Here is a 13,301-nt window from a genome sequence, read left to right as displayed (position 1 = left end):
GTTTAACGCCATTTTTCAGCACATGATAGGCTATACATGGTGGCCAGTATTAATGGTTGAGGAAGAACCCAGGAAAACGCCAGAAAGAACCACTGACCCACGAGAAGCTACCGGCAAGCTTTCTCACTTATCCACATAGGCCAAGCCCGAGACTCGAACCCACGCAGACAAAGATGAGATGGCAGTGATCCGTGACGGAGAGCGCTTTAGACCACTCGGGGCCCCTTTCATGATGGTTAAATCTATACTAAATTATCAAACATGTGAAAATGGGAAAATTAACTCTATATGGTCTTTACAAACCATATTGCTTGTGACAGTTTGATTTTCTGACTGAATTTGAATGGTACTGTTTATGGTTTCATTGCATCTGAAATGTTGTTCTTCAGAGAATCACTTCTGTAATCTGTTAAATCAGACATTCTTTGGAAAAGGAAGATTCTCATTTAAATGTTGTTAGTGGCCATACAAATGTATTCAACATTCTTACATGGACCAAATTCTGAGGTAATTAATGTTGGAGGTTACTATTGTCATTTTTTATAGGATAAGAATATTTTGTTTATCTAAGACCCCTTGGTTTGTATCTATGGTGATATACATCAAATTTTAAATTTTTACATAAAAGACATCTTTATCAATGAAATATACTTTATGTCATTGAGAACACATATTTTCTCATTAATTCTTGAAAAGTGAATACGTTATAAGTTACAAACATGGTAGAAACACATTTCCACCTTTAAAAATGACTGACGACTGTTGTTGCAACACATCTTTAATTTTCCCTTATTACATTTATTTAATTTTTGTTATTTCCAGTGCACAATACATTTTGCAGCCATAAGACTTCAATAATCTGAATTTGATATTCAAAGAAACAGTTTCCAAATTTACGTAAACTTATGAAATCTGATTCTTGCATTTGCTATAACTAGCAACTTGCAATAATTTTAAGTATTGTTTCTTGGTCCTTTTCCACTTGCCTTGTATGTTGATACCTTTACTACCTAAGTCGATCAATTTTCCCCACCTGGAAAATGAAGACCTTAATTAAATGAATATTTAACAAACCACTCTTAGACCAGTATGTCTAATGAAGATGCATTGCTTTTGACTGGATGATCTTGGAATTTAATACATCTGGTATAAAAAGGAAAGTGCAATGTACCTGCCAGAATACGTATTGTTGTTTGATATGAGTGATTCTCTCCAAACTTGCAGTACTCCCTTTGTTCTCACAAGTGAATGATCATAAGACTTGGTCTGCATATATATCATGAGGAAGTTCCCTAAGGACAGAAATTCAAGGATGTCAGAGGTCAAGTTCACAAGAAGCTATTTTAGGTGGTTGGTCAATAGATTAAGTTATCTGATCTTGTCATTATTATCTCATATTGCTATGGATGACTTCCCATGAGACATTGTGATGATGTTTACCATTGTATATAATATTGTACATCTAATTTGTAGGTTTAGTGGTGAAAGGTCAAGGCCACATTGGTTAGTTTGTAACTTTGGGAAGAAAAATGTTTTCATGGATAGGCAATTGAAGATGCCTAGTTTCACCAGTGTGCGAATGAAAGTCATTCTTGAGGATGAGAGAGCCAAGGTTGAAAGGTCAATTCCATGAAGCTGAATTGTTTAGTATTTTGCGGTAAATGTTTGACAGCTGTACAAATATGCTATATTATCTATCTAAAAAAGGAAACATTTTGAATGTCAGTGTAGTCATGTATGTGCATTTATTCAAATTGATATAAATATTAATTGTTGATCAAAAACTTAATATTGAAATAGTGTAACCAAAGTCTATTCAATCCGGATTGTTGAATGCTCTGCACTTGAAATGTCATTTAAAAAAAAAATTGGACAAAAATTAATGATTGGCATGGAAGTTTAAATGGTATCCATGTACTTAACTGGTTTGTGAAATGATGATGTTATTCCTATCATAACAAACAATAGGGTAGTACCAATTTGTGTTCAACACTTGCTGCTTTCATTGTTACATCATAGTGTGCAACATTGAATCTAGGTTGTCCTGGATTGCATCTTTAAGTTGATCTATTCCAAAAGTGTCCACATAATTTAGAATTGATTTTGCCATATGTCATGTAAATAATGACTATCACAAGGCATATGGATGTACAAGGATCTAAAAAAAGTGAATAATTGCCATTAAAGGTATGTGTGATCAAAAAATAAAAAATGACGCTCGTTACTGATATAGTTGGTTCTGAATACCAGCATGACCTGTATGATTTTTACTATCGTTTAGGAGAGGAATGATATAGTTTAAATGTAAAGAGTTTAAGGTAATAGGATTAGCAGGCATTGCTTCATGTAAGTACTTTAGTTTGTTATGAGAGTGTGCTCTTAAAATAAGTAACATAAAAGAGTGAAGACAACTAGTTTTGTAAAATTTAACAAATAATTTAAGTGAAAAATAAGATAAAAAGAACTTAAGGTATTGTGAATTAAGTCCAAAAATAATCCAAGAATTATAAACACAATTCCTATCAATGAAAAGTACTAAGTGGATCTCAGTTCAAATCCTGATGAAATTCAAGATGGAATGCGATGATGTCTGGAATAATCTACAAAGTGCTTTAGTGTCCAGTCTCTTGTTGAATCACACAAATATTATTCCAGTTTTGAATTCAGTATAAATTCCAACAAATGTCTTTATCCAAGAATACTATCAGAGCACTTTTGTATTTCCAGGGAAAATAATCACTTGAGTTCAATAATTTGAAGAAAATAAAAATTAACCAAACTAGTCAATAATCACTTGAATTCAGTAATTTGAAGAAAATAAAATTCAGCCAAACTGGTCACAATACAACTCAAAATACACAACTCAACATACAAAATTTAGAGCCCAAACTGACAAACCTTGATCAGAATATCAGTTATACGACTGATTACGACGCAAAATACATCCCCAGATGAGGATCAACATTCACTCTTCTAGAAGTAAAGAGAAGTTTGTTAGCGTATGGAACATGATAAACATCACGTACTCCACCTATGACCTTGACTACACTTAATGATTCTTACTCTGAGAAAGATAAAAAAAAAATATTAAAAAGAGTTGTTTACCAACACTGTTGCTGATTTTGGAAAAAGGTAGCAACCAGATACAAAGTCTCATTTCCCATAGAGGATTATGAAGCTATTTTTAGTTGTTTACATTTATGAAATAAAAAAGTCAATCGGGTCAAACAGAACTGAACTCATTTCTGGACAAGGTCAAATCCAGTAAACAATGTTACATTACAATAGGATGTAATGGAATAAAAAAATTAAAACTAACAAACAATTAAATTAAACATAATAACACTTTCCCCATAATAGAAAAATTGGAACAAAATTTCAGATAGTATCCAGTCATACCCAAAAATCGCATCAGTTGATTTTTACTGATAGGCACAGGAAATTCAGAGATAGCCTTGACCTTAGCATCTATAGATTTAACTTGTCCATGTCCCAAGATGTGTCCTAAAATGTTACACAAGCACGGCAAAACTCTCTTTTGGATAAATTAATTGTCAAACTTGCACCAGCGAATCTGTCCAAGAATTTCTGAATTGTCTCTAACTGTTCTTTCCAGGTATCATTGTAGGTGATGACATCATCGATGTAAACACTACAATTATCTAGACCAGATCTAATCATATTCATTAAACATTGAAAAGTACTCGGCGATCCTTTCATCCCAAATGGCATCAATTTATATTTATGAAGTCCATCTCGAGTCACTAATGCCGAAATTACCTTTGCCCTTTCCGTTAATGGAATTTGACAAAATCCTTTCAGAAGGTCAAATTTCGTGACATACTTGGCATTTCCAATTTTATCAATGCAGTCATCGATTTTTGGCAATGGAAATGAATCTGTTCTAGTCACACAGTTCACTTTTCTATAATCAGTGCACATACGGAAAGTATTATCTTGTTTCAGAACAAGTATGCATGGTGAACTCCAGTCACCTTTACTCGGCTCTATGAAATCCTTTTCCAGCATGTACTGTATTTCTTTTTTCAAAAATTCCTGTTTAAGAGGGTTCATCCTGTATGGATGTTGTTTCACAGGCGTAAAATTTACAATTTCATCGTCATGGTAAATTTTATTTGTTCTTGTCGGAACATTTGGAAATAAGTGTTCATATTCAAGTAATAACTGTTTAAGTTCATTCCTTTCTTGTTGTTGCAAATGTGAAAGTGTCTGGTCTAGATTATTCATAATTTCTTAATTCCGATGATTTGTCACTCCAAAATCAATAGAGTCCGATTGTATTCCTTCACGTAAATCATCAGTGAGTGGGATAGGTACAACTAAATTAATTGCATGTTTAACCTGGCTATACTGTTACTCCATTAAGTTATTTACATCCCAGGAGTACTATTATTGTAATTTAGCTCATTCATTTCTTCTTAACTTTGTAAGAACGTAATACTTAATCTAAGAAAATTTTGACGAATGAACAAGAGAAACAGAATTCTATCACCAGACTCAAATGTTCTCTCCACTGTAGTTCTGTCAAACCATAATTTCACTTTCGACTTAAAATGCTGAATACCACATTCAAGCATAATTATCTGGAAAATTTCAGACAAAATTTGACCTTGATCAGATTGGACAGATTTGGGAAGGCCAAATTGAGTAAAAAACTTTATCAAAGCTTTTACTATTGTTTTAGTTTTAATATTCCTCAAAGGAATTGCCTCTGGGAATCTTGTTGACGCACACATTGTGGTCAACAAGTATTGGTCACATGACTTGGTATTAGGTAAGGGACCAACACAATCTACCATTATTCTGCTAAATGGTTCATCAAATGCAGGAATATGTTGCAGATGAGTCTTAGGTTTCATCTGATTGGGGTTTCCTACCATTTGACAAGTGTGACAAGATGTGCAGTATTTACAAACATCACTTTTAATATTTTGGCCAAAGGAAGTAATTCAAAATCTTGTATTATTAATCCCTATATGAACAGCCAAATGAGTTTCATGGGCAATACTAAGTATTTCCTGTCTGTACGATTTTGGAACTACAGTTTGATAGTTCATTGACCACTCTTCACCTGCAGGTACCCTGGAGGGTTCCATTTTCTCATAAGGATCCCATTTTCAGTGAAAAAACAAACAGGTACTTATATGGCTTCAGTTTCACTAATGGCCCTTTGAAACAAACTGGAGATCTCGGGATCTTTTTCTTCTTTGACAAGTGATTGTCGTTTGTCACCCTGATTAGAATAAAGAGAAGTAGTTAAAAGATGATCACTGTGATCAATACCTTTTGATTGATCCAAACAAGGAGTAAAAGTGACCGCATCAAAAGCCTGACCAATACATGTGTCAGCTAAAGGAATACTTTCCTGATCAGCATCATTCTCAAGAGCTTTCTTTGCCATAGCTCTAGAAACTGCACAAGTTAGGTATAGATCAGGGGTTTTTTGTTGTTGATAGGATCGACTTTCTGATCTAAACAAGGCTTGTCAGTTACAAGTGAATTATCCACAACCTTATCTCCAGCTAGGTCATTTCCTAGTCTTAAATGAATGACTCAACGGGTAAAGAAGGCACCATTCCGACTGTCACAGGTCCTGAGACTAAGTCTGATGATAAATTTACACAATAGAGAGGAACATTAACAGCCACATTCTACTCCCTGAATAATAACACTCATTAGAAGAAGACTTTTCAGAAAAAAGCAAAGTACCTGATAATAAAAAGATACTTTTTTTATAATAGGGTTGGGATTGGTTGAATCACACATGAATGATATAGAACCCTTCGGCATGAATGTTTCATAACTCTCCATAATAAAATCAATCAGGTTTATTAGACCCAACAAATGTATTGCTTTCAATTCATGATCGTGACCTTGAGCTCTTAGAAATAAGAGCATTTGGAATCGTATGCCTTGATTCTGTTGCTTTTTTTTCAATTTGTAACAATTAGAAACAACGTGTCCTTTCTTTGCAATAGGTACAAGTAGGAAGAGATAAGGACTTCTGATCATTCTTATGATTTGTAAAAGTTGTGCCAGTTTGAAATTTGAAAGGTCTCGTATTAGGCTGAAACACTTTTCTGCCAGAAAACTGTTGAGTGGAAGACTTACTTACAAAAGTAACTTTATGAGCTAATGAATACTTGGCATCCGTTAGTCTCTAGAGACGATGGAAGTGCGCCCATGAGAGATGTCCCGGTTGGTGGTTGTGCAGCGTCTGCTGTGGCTATGTAGTCCAACACGGGAGTGGCAGTCCTTGCTGCACTTGCTGCACTTGAAGGCTGAGTCCGGTGTTGGTTGGAGCTGCTTCTTCTTCCTCTGCGATCGTTTTTCATCAGCTAGCAAGCTTAGCTTGTCCTCGCCAGCTTTCAGACCAGTGATCAGAGCATGTCGCCAGCTGGAACTGTGTAGAGCGAGCTCTTCCCAGGTGTTGACATCGATGTCAAGGGCTTTCATGTCGCGCTTGCAGACATCCTTAAAGTGGAGATTTGGCTGTCCGATCGACCTTTTGCCAGAGGCATGTTTAGAATAAAGAATGTCTTTGGGGACCCGTCCGTCATCCATCCGACGTACATGGCCCAACCATCTGATGCGACGTTGGCGGAGGAGTGTGACCATGCTGGGAATCTTGGCACGTTCAGGCACCTCGTTTATTGTTACTCGATCGCTCCAGGTGGTCCCAGGTGTGCGTCGTAGGCATCACATGTGAAAGGCGCTCAGTCTTTCCTCTTGTGAGGCGTACAGAGTCCAGGTTTCCCTGCGTACAAGAGAGTGCTTAGCACGCAGGCACGATACACGGAGACATTAGTGTTCGTGGTCAGCATGCTGTTGTTCCACACTCTCTGCGACAACCTGGAGAGAGTTGTTACTGCCTTTTCGATCCGCTTGTTGGGCTTAGATTTGAGCGAGAGGTTGCTGGTGATGGTAGAGCCGAGGTACATGAACTGACTGACCACCTCAAGTTCGTAGTTGTTGATGATGATGCTTGGGGGTCCGCGTCCTGAACCGTCACGTTTGTTTTCTTTAGGCTGATGGTCAACCCAAACTCATCGCATGCTTTAGCAAAGCTGTCCACCAGGCGCTGTAGCTCAGCTTCTGTGTGAGTGGCTGCGAAGAGCATGTCCCTGATTGTTACTTCACGCACTTTGCTCTTTGCATTCAGTCGTGCCAGGTTGAACAGTCTGCCGTCTGATCGCGTGTGCAGGTAGATCGCTTCTGTATACGTCTCAAAGGCGTGCATGAGCAGGTCTGCGAAGAAGATGCCGAGGAGCGTGGGGGTAAGGACGCAGCCCTGTTTGACTCCACTGCGGATGTCAAATGGATCGGATGTTGAGCCATCGTACTGCACTGTGCCTTTCATGTCATCGTGGACGGACTGGATCATGCTTAGCAGTTTTGGAGGGCATCTAATTTTCTCCAGGATTGTGAAGAGTCCGTCTCTGCTGACCAGATTGAACTCCTTGGTGAGGTCTATAAAGGCCAGGAAGAGGGGCCTGTGTTGTTCTCTGGATTTCTCCTGCAGTTACCTGATGGAGAAGATCATGTCGATTGTGGACCTCTCTGCGCGGAACCCGCACTACGACTCTGGATACACTCTGTAAGCAAGCGTCTGCAGTCTGTTCAGGATGACACGTGCGAAAACTTTACCCACGATGCCGAAAAAGGATATGCCCCTGTAGTTGTTGCAGTCGCTTCTGTCCCCTTGTTCTTGTACAGGGTTACAATTTTGGAGTCTCTCATGTCCTGAGGCACTGCATCCACATCCCAGCACTGGCAGACGAAGTCGTGCAGGTGTGTGAGCAGCACGCTACAGCCGCACTTGATGACTTCTGTTGGGATGCCATCCTTCGCTGGGGCTTTACCTAAGGACAGTTTCTCTAAGGCCTTCCTTAGTTCGGCTACAGTAGGTTTCTCGTCCAGTTTGGCCATGAGAGGTTTTCAATGGCGTTGAGGGCATCATTGGTCACGTGCTTCTCTCTGGAGTACAGTTCAGAGTAGTATTCCACCCAACGCTTCATCTGCTTGCCCTTGTTGTGGATGGTATCGCCTGCGGAAGACTTCAGTGGTGCTGTCACTTTTGTCGTGGGACCTATTGTTTTCTTTATGCCATCGTTTCCGATGTTTCCGATATCTGCTGCTGACCTGATGCTCTGACAGAGCTGGAGCCAGTATTCATTGGCACACTGCCGTGCTAATCTCTGCACTTTGCTTCTGGTAGACCTGTATGACTGTAGTTCATCTGGCAGGGGGATCGCTTGTATTGCAGGTGAGCACTGCGACGTTCTTCTATGGCTGGCATGAGTGTGGCGGAGTTAGCCTCAAACTAGTCATTGTTCTTTGATTGCTTCTTACCAAAGATCCATGTGGCTGTGCTGTACACAGTCTCTCTGATGTTATCCCATATTTCTTTGGCACTGCCGTTAGGAGGTTCTGAATCAAACGTCTTGGAAAGAGCATAGATGAATTCATCAGCCTTGTCTGGATATGACGTTTTGCTCACATCAATGCGTGGTTTACCCTCTTGCATAGAGCGGTGGATCTTCTTCGGTTGAAGCTTCATTTTGCAGCACACTAGCGAGTAGTCGGTGTCGCAGTCAGCGCCGTGGAAGTTTGGGTAAGAAGCACACACTTCATGGCTGACCGTCTTGTAATGATCAAATCCAGCTGGTGCCAGTGTTTAGACCGGGGATGCCTCTAAGACACTTTATGCTGTGGCTTTGTCTAAAGGCGCTGAACGTTCTCATTCATCTTCCCAACGCCAAACTTGCCAAGACAGGAGAGTAAAGACTCGTGGTCGGTACCCACCCTAGCATTGAAGTCGCCCAGCAAAATCAAGTTTTCTTCCTTGGGACTTTTGTCGATGAGCGAGTCTAACTAACCGTATAACTCATCCTTGGTATATGTGGAGGCGCTTAGTGTGGGAGCGTGAGCGAAGCTGGAGTGTCCTCTCCAGGGCGCAAGCCTGGGCAGGGTGATATGGAGAATCAACTTTTGCCCATGCAGCTGGTCCCTCCCCCCCCCCCCCCAACGTAGCTGATGGATCCAAGGGAAAGGACAAGCCGATACGTCATGGCACCAGCTGCGTTGCAGGAGTTGCCGAGATGACACTGAAAGTAATGCCAAGTCGCCTTAGGGACTCCGTCTCTGGATTTTCTTTTGGGGTTTACTCCCTTAGCCTTTCCCATGAGAGAGTATAGTCGCAAGGCAGCGAAGGGGTGAAATCGGAGACTACCTTCTCCTAGATGGGCGACCAACCAAGGTTAACGAGCCCCATCTGCCCTAAGCGTCTGGTTTTGAGGCGCCAGAAACTCGTCTGTCATCCCTTCTCCAGTCAGTTTAAACAGGTTCCGCCACTCGTTAGGGCCTGGAGCTGGATTTGGTTGTCAGAGGCTCTATCAGATGCAAGCCATTGGGGGATTTCCAAGGGAAGTGGGTGCTTATCTCCCACATCCGCCCCCGGCGATGACAACTCTTGGAACCCATGTGTCAACAGTACAAGCATGTTTCCAAGGTTTCGACAATATGCTCATCAGGATAAGTCTTAATATCACTATAGACACAGATCTTGAACTATTCAAGTAATACGAGTTGTCTTAGATTTTCATAATCTTGATAAACTTCCTCGGCTATGCACTGCCTATCAAATAACTGCTCTTTTTCTCTTGCAGTTTCGACATGAGTTTGTCGAGTTTCTTTTTTATAGTTCCAAAATTTTTGCCGATAAGCCTCAATGACTAACTCATAACCCGTTAAGATGCATTCCTTAACCAAATCGTAGTCAGCACTCTGCTGTACTGACAGGAATACAGAGATGTCTCGAGCTTTGCCGCAAAGTGCACTCTGTAATAATAGAGTCCAATGCTCCCTTGGCCATTTCAAATTTTCTGCAATGTTTTCAAAATGAGGAAATTGTTTGCCTACTTCTTTTTCTCTTAAAGGGTGCACTAAATAAATATTCTTAGTAACATCAAAACTTTAATTTGTACGTAGAGTGGGAATGTGCTTTTCACTTGCTAGTTCTAATTCTTTTAATCTAAATTGAAATTCTCTTCCTTTAGTTGTTGAATTTGCATATCTCTCTCTCCGCTTTCTCCAATTGCAATTGCTTTTGCCTTTCTTCTTTCTGTAATTGCAATTGTCTTTCTCTCTCCTCTTTCCTGAGTTGCAATTACATGTGTTCTTTCTGCAACTGCATTTGTCTTTCTCTCTTCTCTTTCTCCAATAGCTTTTGCTTTTCTTCTTTCTGAAGTTCAAGCTTTCTTAACTCTATGTCCATCTCGTTTTTTAATTTTAATTCCTTTACTTTTATCTCAGAGTCTGATACCGACTTACTCATCAAAACCAAAGCACTTTTATTCAAAACATTCTTTTCCACCAAATATTGGACAAAAATACTTTTTATTTCTGGCTTGGCTAAAGTAGCTTTTGTCTCAGAAGGATCATATTTTCTGGCATGTTGAAACAATCATCTTTTTTCAAGAAGTCTAAATGCTCCTGGGTACTACTTGAAATAAAGATCTCCACTTTTGATGACATTGTAAAAAGTTTGCTGACTTCACAAAAGATTTCTAAAATGTGAAATAATACTTGGGATTTAAAAATTCCGAAACTATGGGAACTTAAATTTCAAAATTTCTGAAATATTTTTGCAAAATTCGCGTCCCGGACGAGCACCCCAATTTTCTTGTTACGAGTCTATGTTCTTCAAATAAGTAACAGAGAAGAGTGAAGACAACAAGCTTTGTAAAACTTAACAAATACATTTTTTTCCATAACTGTTAAGTGAAAAATAAGAGAAAGAACTTACGGCTCTGTTTATTTTCAAGGCTTTTCTTCCTGATAGTCACGGGAGGACGTACGCATGAACCATTCACAGTAGATTACGTTCGGTCTTAGCCGGGACAAAAGTGTTTGCTAAATCCCTCTGAATTATCACATTTTATCTCTTGCGCTGAAAAATGTTGTTAACCCCCAAAACAACCACAACATTTTAACTCAAATGTAAGAAGCAGAAGGGAGCTATTGTATTACCCCTGGTGTCGGCGTCGGCGTTTTGTTGTTGTTGTTATATAAAAGCATTTGTCTATGTACAGCCTCATGACATCTCAATCAGTCTTTGTTTCTATGTCCTAGGCAACTGTTTCCTGTGGAGAGGACCTAGGGGCTAACTTTGTATATAAATGTACATTAATATACATTCGTGATAAAGGTTTTGCGTTTAGCTCAGGTTGAGTGCACCGTGTATATATATTATTGAACCTGGAATCATGAGATACGGTGTGAGGATACAGCTTGATAAATACTACATCCAAATCACAAATTAGGTCATTGTGATTCATCTTTCACACTTCACTGACTTTAGTTAATTTTGTGTATCAAACTTGATGATTGTATGTATTTCTATTAGTACCACACCTTAAAGTAAAAGAAGGCAATTACAACCTGCTTTTAACCTTCCACTATCTTAAATCAAGAATTTCCGTTTGGCTCATGACTACACAGAAGTTTTGCATAAGAATATACATACTATTATATATAGAAGCGAGAAACTTGATGGTGGGGGTATGCGTCTACAAGAGTATTATAAACTTTTTCAAAGGTAGATCATCGTGACACATACTCATGTTTCATTGAGTTTCGTTAAATTTTATTTTTAACTGTGCATTCTAGAATGATTAAACACAATGATTGTATAAGATTTGTATCAGTAACTACCTGCGCATAAAATATTATAGTGACCTACCTTTCATATTTTACTGAATTTCTTTTAGGTTTTGCTTTTAGCTCATGACCAAATAGGTCATTACGTGCTATGTTTATTCTATTATATCTAGAATAATGAAAATTGGTGCATCTTGATGTTCACTACTCATCATTCGAGCAGTAGGCCATGATGGTCAATACATTGTGTATCAATAACTTGGGTCCAAATTGATGTTTTTGATGTTCCTTTTTCGGACGCAGAATCGCGAAAGTGGTGATGATATACACCGCTGTTAGTATTGCACCATTACAACAAACGAATCTCATGATGACCAAGATTTTGCCTGCCTTGGTTAAGTGCTTACGTTTAGTTGATCCCATTAATTTGTGACAGGCCATACACATACCTAGAATCACACAATTTAGCGAGGAAATACAGCTTGACAACTATTAAACTTTTATTACAAAATTGGGTCTCTGTAACCTATATTTCTTGACTCGGTGACTACGTCGAAATTTTGTTTTTACATTTCTTTTGTGTGGCTCTACGGTACAGCAGCATACATAGATGTTTATTGATGAGGCAATAGGAGCACGTTGCCTTACCCATAGACACACCACAGTAGCCAGGCCGGGTAGAGCGCGTTGCCTTACCCATAGACACACCATAGTAGCCAGGCCGGGTTGAGCACGTTGCCTTACCCATAGACACACCACAGTAGCCAGGCCGGGTAGAGCGCGTTGCCTTACCCATAGACACACCATAGTAGCCAGGCCGGGTTGAGCACGTTGCCTTACCCATAGACACACCACAGTAGCCAGGCCGGGTAGAGCGCGTTGCCTTACCCATAGACACACCATAGTAGCCAGGCCGGGTTGAGCACGTTGCCTTACCCATAGACACACCACAGTAGCCAGGGCGGGTTGAGCACGTTGCCTTACCCATAGACACACCACAGTAGCCAGGCCGGGTTGAGCACGTTGCCGTACCCATAGACACACCATAGTAGCCGGGATGGGTTCATCCAGTAGTAGCTTTCTAAGTTGGCCTTTATGATACTAGAATGAGAATCTGGCCTATTTTACATCCCGCGTGGGTTGTGTTTAAAGATCATATATTGGATGCTGTTTGTTTTCGAATCATGGAATCTGAAAATTGGATGCATTTGTTAATACTACACTTACAACAAACGAAGATAATTGTGATATACATTGTACCCTTTGCTAATATAAGTTAAGTATCCGTGTTTGGCTCCTAACCACTTAAATAATTTGCATACTATATGCAGCTCTTTGTGACCAGTGCAGTTGGAAGTAGGAATACATATGTTTAATCAATGGTAAATCTTCCATATTAGTGTATTGGATATTAAGACTGGTCACATGTTTAATCAATGGTAAATCTTCCATATTAGTGTATTGGATATTAAGACTGGTCACCGTCAACATGTTAGCTGTGTATTGTACACCTGAATGATTATATGAATTAGATGAGTGGAATGCCCGCATTTCGTTTGAGGTCTCAGCTGTTCTGGCTAATGAAGATAAAAAACAACGCATGAAGATTCTTCTTCTAA

This window comes from Sinohyriopsis cumingii, chromosome 1 (genome assembly GCF_028554795.1).
Source record: "Sinohyriopsis cumingii isolate HCF-2022 chromosome 1, ASM2855479v2, whole genome shotgun sequence".
Classification (NCBI taxonomy): Eukaryota; Metazoa; Mollusca; class Bivalvia; order Unionida; family Unionidae; genus Sinohyriopsis; species Sinohyriopsis cumingii.
The sequence above is the reverse complement of the archived record's forward strand: the minus strand, read 5'-3'. Positions refer to the sequence as shown.